This window comes from Nuphar pumila, chromosome 4 (genome assembly GCF_984573655.1).
Source record: "Nuphar pumila chromosome 4, dmNupPumi1.hap1.1, whole genome shotgun sequence".
Taxonomy (NCBI): Eukaryota; Viridiplantae; Streptophyta; class Magnoliopsida; order Nymphaeales; family Nymphaeaceae; genus Nuphar; species Nuphar pumila.
In genome coordinates this window covers 31,838,640-31,849,679 of record NC_143252.1, presented here as the reverse complement: position 1 = coordinate 31,849,679, position 11,040 = coordinate 31,838,640, and the positions used below count along the sequence as shown (strand labels likewise).

The 11,040-nt window shown below is 40.0% G+C and overlaps 1 long non-coding RNA gene across 1 annotated transcript; it reads left to right on the top strand.

The window, feature by feature from the left end:
* Nucleotides 1–3,509: 3,509 nt before the first annotated feature.
* Nucleotides 3,510–6,765, top strand: LOC149839854 (uncharacterized). The gene is made up of 2 exons (XR_016431514.1): nucleotides 3,510–3,636; nucleotides 5,872–6,765. It is a non-coding gene; the product is annotated as an uncharacterized LOC149839854 (long non-coding RNA).
* Nucleotides 6,766–11,040: the final 4,275 nt, after the last annotated feature.

The window sequence follows — 11,040 nt, the reverse complement described above, 5'->3', positions numbered from 1 at the left end:
GACTCCAAGAAAATCGTCAACTAGTGGCTCTCTCTTTCTTTCTTCAAAGCTTATATATATCTAATGCTAAATCGATGTGTGGTTCAGATCTCACCTTGGAAAGATGGAGGGCTAGGGTTGCTTCACGCCCCTCCATGCCTTGGCCAGCTTGTAATTTCCTTGTATGACCGCCCAAACCTCTCAATTGAATTTCTCTATTTGAAAATTCTTAAAAATATCTCTTAAATGCCATAGGGCGCAGCCCCATGCTCTCTTCTTGGAAATATGCCCCCCTCTCATAATGCCTCTCACCTTCCTCTTTTGAAATGGGTTTTGGGATTTTTGAAATCTCATGGGACGCAACCCAATGCATTTTCTTGAAATAGCATCCCACCCTCATGATGATGCATGCCTTGAGCTATGGGTAGGGCCAATCGTGGCCCTCCCTTTGGATCCTCACTTCATTCCTTACAGGAATGCCTCCGCCCAGCTGGTCAACTTGACTAGTTGATCTTCATGGTTAGGGTCGTCCAACATCACAAATAGAGGTCGACCAAGGGCTTGGGTCAACCCCCTTGTCGGACCTAAACTTGCATATGAAGAAAATTTTTAAATTAAATTTCCAATTATCACTTGAATTTCAAAGTATATTTCTAACTTTATATCTTTACTGAAAAAACATCTCCGGTATGTCCCATACCCTATCTATATACATTCCTTATTAATTTACATAAAATAATAGGGATTTTAGCATCGTTTGAATTCTTTGGGTCTAGATCCGGTTATCCTTATACATTTTGAATCGAATTTAGGGTTTTGGTGAACAATGCATTATGAATTCGCATTGATATCACTATATATATATATATATATATATATATATATATATATATATATATATATATATATATGTGTGTGTGTGTGTGCAAAAACCTCAAAATCATACAAGAAATATTTATCTCAGAATCATATCACACATTGAATTTTCTCAAAAAATTTGCGGGTCTTATAGTCCGAGTAAACCAGACCAGTTGGCATCCCTACCTACAACCATCTAGTGCACTTTACTGGCTAAGAGGCTAAAGCAACTGATTAAGTGAATCTTCGAATGTCTCTAGTATAGGAGGAAAATAAGAAATGGGAAATTAGGAGCCCCTATTTCTTGTAGCTCACCGTGGGAACTGGAACGTGGGAAACTCACCGACCCTTGGAACTCCTTCCAATGCATGTGGTTCAAAATACATGTCGTAAAAAGTTGGTGCATTATCTAATATCCGTACTACAAGACCTTAGACTTTAATTAGTTGCAAAGCTTGTCCCTTGGCAACTGCCATGAGCCTTCATCATAATGACACTTGACTTGATTAGCTTGTGCAAGAGAATAAGAACCATGAATAGTAGAAACTCACAAAAATATAAAAAAAATCAAAGCAGTTTTTGCTGGACTTTACTCGACTGTAGCTAGCTTGGACAAGCAATAATTTTTTTTTTTTAAATGAGACAAGTAATCAATACACCTATACAAGAGTTCCACACACTCGGCTAGAGAGGCTGGATCACCTGCAATCACATCGCACAAAGTGCATCTGAACACCTCCCATTTTTCCTAGACAGTCGAGCTGTGGAGCTCAACAGCTGATGGGTGGTGGCATGCAACGGCACACGCACCTTGTGTAATGTGATTGCACCTGATCCAAATTTCGACTAGGTGGATCAGCTTAAGGTCTTCAAGTTGAAAGATGTCGCAAATTGAATGCCCGGGGTAAGTGAATCGATGAGAAGATTTTCTCAGATGTCGCAAATTGAATGGCCGGGGTGCCCGAATATTTTTTCACTGAGGCGGACGTTGGCAATGGATCGGATGAGATCAACCCCTAACTGTCCTGCACATATGGTCTCTCTTTTTTTTTTTTTTTGATAATCTAAGGTAAAAACCCCTCTATCACCAATCACATATTGGCTATAGGCCAGCCCTTGGTAAAACCCTAAAGGTCCCCCCATGCCCGCCAAGGAGTACATTCAGCTTCGACCTTAAGGTAAGAGTCACCTGTGGGTTTCTAACTTGTTATGTCTCATCAACTTTGGTGTCATTCACAAGTTGCCCCTACCAAGGGAACCCTTGTGGGCGCACAGATGGTCCCTCATCATTAAAAATAAAATAATTATTAAACTCAACCCTAGCACTAGCAGGTCATGAATTGGTTCAGTCTTGACGAATTCTTCACACCTGAATAGCTTTTACGACACAGACGGGGTACTACCTGCTAATGAAAATCATAGAAAAGGCCATTTTACTACATTACTCAATGTTGGTCCAACCCATGAGTTGAACTCCAAAAGGTCAACCCGTCAACTTTTGTACTTTGTAGGAGTTGGCAGGTGCGTTTTAATTTTAATCTTATCTCCCACCCATCATTTCTTTTCAAAACCTGGATATTAATTATCAATAAAAAAGAAGATTAACAAATTGTCTTTTTATTTTGTTTTTTAATGGCGAATAACCCTGGCCCAGAACTGGGTCAAAGGTAAACCTTGGATGGGTCACCGACACCCAAGCCCTTAAGGAGCCCACCAGTTATACGCACTCACACCCGGTGGGAGTTGAACTTCCCACAAGGGGCCATCAGCACCTTCTACCTAGGCTCACTGCCACTTGGGCACCCCAGGTGGGTTCTCTAGCAAATTTTGTCATTCCAAAGTTTCTAACTGCGCTGGTAATATATATGACAACATTCTCTTAGTTAAGGTGACCTAGAAAGGCACATCTCTCTCTCTCTCCCTCATATTTTTAGTCTCACTGCATCGTTTTCTTTTGGGATTTATATATGATAGAGATAGACAGAGGTAATATACGCAATGAGCTCTTCTTTCTTCAATTCCTTCCAACTCTTCATTTTTTTTTCCTTTTATTTTTGGAAAAAAGGAGTTTTAAACTCTTCATTCATTCAAAGTTCAAACCCTTCATTTAAAGCTGCATATAACACACTCTATATGTCTTTCTGTACATATATCTATCCCATCTTCCTTCATATTTATAGTTTTTCTGGTCTTTATTTCCTAATATATCATTAGGATTAGGATTCCAAACGTCGAAGAAGATTCCCATGGAAGACAACGGGTGCGAGGAAGAAGAGCTCGTAAGAGAGCTTCTAGACGACAACACCCCCTTCATCCTTCTCCCGACAAGCAGCGAACCCGAGCCGGAGACAGAGAAGGAATGCGGCCGATTTATATCAAGAATTTTCTCTGGGCCTACGATCGGTGACATCGAAAATGCATTATCATTTAGCTGCCAGACTCCCGTGCTCGAAAACCAATCAACTGCCACCACCACCATCACCACTACTACCACCACCAGCGACACTGCCACCGCCGGATTCCGCTCAACGTAAGTTGTGAAAGAGAAGAATTATGCACCTGGAGGCTCTTTAGAAATTGTGAGAAATACTAATAACTTGCTTGGTTTGCTTCATTGAAAAAAATGAACGTGTTTGTTCTTCATTTTAGACTTTCATTTCTAGACAAGGGATTGGAGAAGAGCAAGATGGACAACAAATACACACTCAGGATCAAGAGTTCGGGGAATGGGACGGTGGATGATGGATACAAATGGAGGAAATATGGCCAAAAGACCATCAAGAATAGCCCTAACCCTAGGTACTCTCTCTCTCTCTCTCTCTCTCTCTCTCTCTCTCTCTCTCTCTCTCTCTCTCTCTCTCTCTCTCTCTCTCAGATTTTTTATGGTGAAGATCCCCACCTAAGCGGGTAATCTTCGGGTGGTGTTATCAACACCCAAGCCGTCAAAGAACCTGGAAGTCGAACCTGCGGTGAAGGGGTCATACTAAACTTTTTCTTAAGAATTATCACGCTTTCTTTTGAAATTTAAGAGATTTTTTCCTAATTTTCGCTTATAATTTTGCATATTGCGCTAGATTTAAGGGAAAAAAAAAGTTATTGCACGCGAGGGCTTCACTCAGTAGGGGTAGCTTGTGAGTGCCATCAAGCTGAAGGGATGTCAGGAGTTGGAAACCCACTGGTGCATGCCCTTTGCCGCGATGCCAAAGCTGGGTGTACTCTCTTATGAGCAAGAGGTATTTGGGATTTTTACCCCCTACACAAGCCGAAGCGCGGCGGCGACTCCTTGATTGCGATGAGTAAATCCTTAGATCAGTTTTAAGTTGTCAGGACATCGACCACAAGTACGGCAGGCAGAGCCAGCGACTAAGTCTATGGTCTACAGAAACTTGCGGTTGAGCAAGGTGCATGATTTTCTAGAAATATTTAAAAAATAAAAAAGTATACTGCACTTGCACCGCCAAAGTAGGTATCGTTAGGATGCACGAAGGCATGAGGTGTTACAAAATGTCCTCAATCTTTTAGAGAAATGCACTTGCACCGCCAGAGTAGTAGGTATTGTTAGGGATGCACGAAGTCATGAGGTGTCACAAAATGTCCTCAATCTTTTAGAGAAATGCCTGAAACACCTTCCCTCGATTATGGCTGTTGGTCGTTTTGGTAGATCCTTTCGTATCTTTTGGTACCTAAATATTCGATTTTTTTTGTATAAATCGCCTGCCTAGGTTTCATTCACCCGTTTGCAAGAAGGTGATCAACAGATTCTTTGTTTCTTTCTTTTTGTAACGAGAAAATATGCTTTGTTTCTCGTGACGATTTCGAATTTGCAACAAGGGTATGTTAGTAATTAGGATTTTGAACTTTTAGGTCTGGCCGATTCCTCGTAGAGAAAAAGATTTTGCCATTTTGATCCCTACCCCTTCTGCTTGGTTCTTAACATATTGCAGGAAGGACTACCATACCTATATGTTCCAACGAACCACAAATTGCCATTTAGAAGACGAGGACATTATGGTAAATTTTCAGCTCTACCACCTCACGGATTTGAGTGACAAACTTGCCCTACCACCTCACGGATTTCTCAGCTCCACCAGGAGAAAACTCGACTGAATATGCTCTACCTCTCGGGAATAGAATGCTTACAGGAAGTTGACTCAGATACCCGGTTCCTTCTCGACTGAATATGCTCTACCTCTCGTGTTTGGTAACTCATGATGGGTATTGCGTCCGCGTTCAAATTGCCTATTGGGGCCCGTGAAAATGTATAGGATGATCGTGCATTTCTGCAGAAATCCCCAGGTTTTCATGCCACAAATGGGTTGGTCATGCATTTCTGCACAAATCCTTGGGTTTCCGCAGCACACAAACGCACCCATGTAGTTCAGTGACCCTTGACCTGTCTTTTAGAATTGCAGTTTCTCATCTCCTTGATTCTTTTTCCTTTATTAATGTGGTGTTTGCTCGCCTCCGATCAGTGTGTTCTTATTATCTTTTTAATAAAACTTTTCTTTCATTAAAAAATGAAAAAGAGAGAGAAAGAATGATATTATTGAAATAGAACGGATGTTGCCACAAAGGGGTTAGCGTAGTTGGAGCGTCGGTGTCATACAGGTAGTAGGAGGTTCGATTCTCATGAGCGCTGACTCCTTGCATAAGCCGATACCCAGCATAAGCCCTAGGGGTGAGGGTCGCAGCCTTGGAGTTTGATGCCGCAGGGATGGCGCGACTATGTCTCCACGCTCAGATTTGATTTCTTTAAAAAATAAAGGAATATATATATATATATATATATATATATATATATATATATATATATATATATATATATATATTACAGGGCAGTCACAAGCTCTCGCCAAACTTACGCATTACCTCTTCTTGATCAGCTCCATATATTTTTAGATGCATGGCAGCTGTGCATGTTAATGGTTATCTTCAACTTGCTTGTGATGCATAAAAACAGGACCTTTGCGTGTAATGGCGACATTTATTTTATTTATTTATGTATTTATTTTGCTTAAACTTTTTGGTATGTAGGAGCTACTACAGGTGCACAAATCCACAATGTAGTGCAAAGAAGCAGGTGGAGAGATCACCAGAGGACCCAGAGACACTTGTAGTGACATACGAAGGGCTCCACCTCCACTATACCTATCCCTTCTTCCAATTAAGGCAGCAGTCTGTGGAGCACCCAACTGAGCCTACCAAGAAGGCTAGGGTCGATTTGGTTGAGCCCAAAGTTGGCCCACTACAGGAGACACCTTTAATTCCCAGGCAGCATGATCAACAACTCCAACCACACCTCAACTGCCTCAATTCCTTTGGAAAAAGTGGGGAAACCCCTCCCTTTCCTCCCACTCCCCTTCTACCTACCCAACCCCCGCTTGGTCTGCTTCAAGATATTGTTCCTCTGGGTATCATGAATCCCCTGCAACCTCTAAGTTGTGACGAAACAAAATTATCATCAACACCACCATCACCGTCGTTTTCATTGTCGTCACCATTGTTATCATCAATATCCTCATCACCATGTTCTCCTTCTTCTTCTTGGTTCAGTAATGGTTCGTATGATATGGGCATCCTCTCTACTAAATGATCCTCCCATATCTGCATCAAAAGTTGGTGAAATTGACCTCTTGGCACCTTCCTTGATAGCTTCAAAACACTTGTTGGTTGGGGTATCTTATCTTCATAATGATCAACCAACTCAAGGATATTCTTCTAACTATTAACAATAACTTCCAACATGCGCAAGTTATATATACACATATGTATGCGTGTGTGTGCGCGCCTGCGCGCTATGGCTAATGTGCCACTAAAGAAAACAACCCGAAGCGTTTAGTACCAAGCTATTGTATTCTCTTTCAAAGAAGGAGAATGAACATGTAATTACCAAGAAATATAAGGTAAAAACAAGAAACTTTGGTGCTGCTTTTTTATCTTTAATGGTGCAATACTAAATTTCCGGTTTTAGATTTGTTTTGTTGATTGTAGTATTGTATGAAGTCAGGCAGGGAACAGGTGTGAAGGGCTATGTATCTTTAAATTCCTTTGTTTTCTCTATTTGGGTTAATATTATTTGGTTTTTGTTTGGTGGGCCCTTGGAATTAAATAAGCAGGTTTGAGTTTGTTACGTGAAGCTTTCCGCTAGTCACATCAAAGGGAGACGGATGAGGTTGGTTGCCTCAGATGAACTGGGGAACAAGCCACGGTTGAGTTGATTTTTGGTTTAGTGCTTTTATGAGCGATGTGGATGCTCTATGCTCAAACATCTTGACCTAAAGTTCTGGACCTAAATGCATGAGTAACATAGATTTTTTTTTGTTATATATTTATCGTAGAGAAATCCTGGTTCAGATGGAGCCTATAAAAAGTTTGATACCTGGCGAATCGTGTCCTCAGCCCGGAGTTTTACCTTGCAAGGAGTCAGACCCAACCCATTAAGTAACCCAGTTCTGGATTAGGGTCCCTGTCATCAAAAAAAAAAAATGATACCCTGCTGCAGGATTGCCCCCTCAATAGTAAAAACCTCTCGATAGCCCCTTTAATCATCAAGAAAGATACTGCTTCAATCTTATGGGCACGTTTGGAAGACAGAAAAACTCATAAAAAGTGAGAAGTTTTTTAAAGAAAAGTTTTTTAAAAGTGAGAAGTTTTTTAAAGAAAAGTTTTTTTGCTTATTTGTACAGCATCAGAAAAACTGAATGGGAAAATGTGAAAAAATGAGAGAGAAGATTAGTGGTGATATAGATAGTGGTGGTGACGGTGAGATGGTGGGTGATGGTGGTGTTGCTAGGGAGTGTAAAAGTAAAAATTTTTTGGTAGGAAACATTCCTCCACCCCCTTCATTGAGAAATATTTTCTATCAAAAAGTGTATTTTTTAGAAAAACTCTCTCAGCTAAAAGTTTAGTTTGTTTGAAAGGGTCAGAAAATTTGTATGGGTTTTTCATTTTGCATCACTTTTCCTACATCTTTCTGGCTTTTAAACGTTCCTTTGAGGGCATGTATGAAAGTGAGAAAGATATAAAAAAAAAAGTGATACGATATAAAAAAAATCGTACTGTTTTTTTGACCCTTTCAAACAAGAGACTTTTCTCTAGAGTTTTTTGAAAAATTACATTTTTTTTATAAGAAACATTCTTCGAGGGGGATGGAGGAATGTTTCCTACCAAGAGAAAATGCAAAGATTCACTGCTCACCACCACCGCCGCCGCCACCACCCACCAGCTCACCATCTCCACTACCATCCACCACTATCACCACCATCAATCTCACTGCTACCACTACTACCCACCATTACCCATCTCCCAAAAAAAGTGGCGAAGAAGCTCCACCACCATTGATCTCACCACCACCGACCAGCACTCACCACTTGAAAAATCATCCATCACCATCCACCATCACCCACCTCCCAAAAAATGATGTTGAAGAAGCCCCACCATCATCAACCCATGATGATTTTTCACCATCACCCACCTCCAATAAAATCATCCTCCCCACCATCTATCACCAACCCCCACACATAATTTTTTTACTACTATCATCACCCACCTCTCCAAAAACTGCATCCGGAGAAGTTCAGTCACCACCGTTCCCCCATCTCTCTCATTCTTTTAAGATTTTTTATTTTATTTTCTCATCATTTAAAAGAATTTTATTTTAAAAAATTTATAGTATCAAAACTTCTCATAAGCAAAAAAAAAAATCTATTAGAGTTTTTTCTTGCTTCCAAACTGTCCTAAAACGAAGAATGCACACCCCAGTTATCCAACTCCTCACATCCTTTAATTACTTGAATGCCTTAAATCCACCCACTTAACCGAGTGTATAGAGCCCTTGTGGGCGAGTGATACAGATCTACTTCATTTAATAAAAAATGATAAATACAAATAATTCTACATTATTGAAAAATGTTATTACTCCACGTTATCCTAATAAACAATTGCCTTATCATAATAATAGCACGAATAATTTTATATTACTATTGAAATTGGTTCAAAAGTGAGGCAGATTCCCTGAATGATTTTTGTCATAATAATAGAACCAATAATGAGAAAAATGCTTTTCTACAATAATATTGTTCACCTTATATATAAGCATTCGCCCAAGAACACAGAACCACGTCTCATGTTCAACATCATATTGAGCTAGCCGTCCCCTTATATGTGACGAAAGGAAATCAGTTTAACACTGGACACAAAAAAATAGTGAAATAATGGCAGTATTATCAACGGTCACACTTTTGACAATTGTTAGTTATTGTTAGGGATGGCAGTACTGAACCAGAAGAAAGCGGGATCTTTAAGAACCCGTCCTGTTTGGGGCGGGGATCAAAGACATGAAACAGGGAATAGATGGAGGTGAAAATAAAAACCCGTGCAGGAATAGAGGCGGGGATATGGGCTTACACTTCTCCCATCCTGCCTTGTCCCGTCCCCAATCTCAGATAGTAAAATGATTAAAATATCCTTAGTTATTTAATAAAATTATATATAACTCGTATATATTCTTAATACTAAATTTTTAACCTCAAAGCCTAAAATGATTCTTTCGGCTTCTTCAATTCTTCTTCCTCTCCTTCTTTCAGTTGGTGAGATGTGAGAACGAGAACAGAGACGGTATGGGAGCAGAAGTGAGGATGAAAATTAAAGAAAACGGTAAATTTGAGACGGGGCGGACAGGTACGTCCAAAATCCCCTCATCACGAGGATGAAAGTCACTATTTTGTATCGCCCAAGCCAAACTCCCTACCTGATAATGTCTTTAGCCCGGATTGATCCTCACAAGGCAAGCCTTGAAAACAAAAGGAGGGGCAATGTCCCGCCTCTAGCTCATGTAATAAGTAAAATAACCCTAAAAGTAGGGGGGCAGGTTGTATATCCCCCCCCCCACACACACACACACACACACACCAACACGCGACCCGCATGTTCGGGTCCGAACGAGCGCCACGTTGGCGCTCATTCGGCTTTCGTGTACGGAGGAATATCTTGGGACCCATTATATTCCTCCGTACACACCCAAACAGCCAAATGAGCGCCAACATGGAACTCATTCGGGCTCCCGAACACCAACACACACACACATAGTGTCCCGGGGGAACATACAACCTGCTCTCTAAAAGTAGTGGTATTTCACTTGCACCGCTGAAACTGCTCGCACTTATCCTATAACTTTTAAGTAATTTTTTTTTCTTTCCCTCAAAAAAGGCCAATTTTTTTTTGCATAATTTTACATATAGGTATCAGAATCGGACCTATATCATTTTGGCCAACGGCAGGTGAATAGGCTGATACCGATTCTCAAGTGAATCCTTCTGAATCGGCCAAACAATAATTAAAAAATATTACGTGTCAATCAGAACATGAACATGACGTGTGTTAAAGCCAATAAAACAATATTAAAAAAATAATTTTAAGCTATTTTTATATTTATTAAAAAATATCCAATTCAGGTCAGTATCGTATATTTTTTGGGGATACGATACATACTGATTCAGGCCGATATGCACTGATACTGACAACACTGCTTTGGACTCTCTCTCATTTAAAGTAAAGACTTAAACAGTTTGGTTAACTAGACTTGCATGAACAAAAGGAAACAGGCCAGTCATCTGATCCATTTCTGAAAAAGTTAAATGTTTATCTTAAATATTTGAAACCTGAGGCAGCTAAAGATAAATTTTGACAATGTTAGGTGCCTACATGCAAATTACCCAAACTTTTTATTTGGAATGACAATGAAACAATACTCTATCTGGCAGAACCATAACTTCCACTTGGGCTGAAAGACTCCACATCCATCTATCTGTGAATGATTTCTGAGAATCAACCTGAAAGGAGAAATTGGCATGATGAAGTTTCACTAGCTTTTTGTGGCTCTTACTTCATCTTTTAATAGTATATAACATAATTATGAAAATGACATGATATCCTTCAATGGGTATGAATTAGACAGGATGCTTGCCACCATCCATGGATCATTAATTTCATCAACCTTACAATCAGTAGAGATGAGGCAATGTCCTCATCTAAATTGATGATCCAGATGAGGTTTCAACTACTATGATAACATAAAATACTAGCCTTCTTGGTTTTACTTTGTGAAAAAAACAAACATGGAATTTCTTCATATACTAGTCACATTTCCCAAGAGCTCACCGACAAAATAGGATTCTTGAGTAGGGCCCTGGGACAATTCCCTTC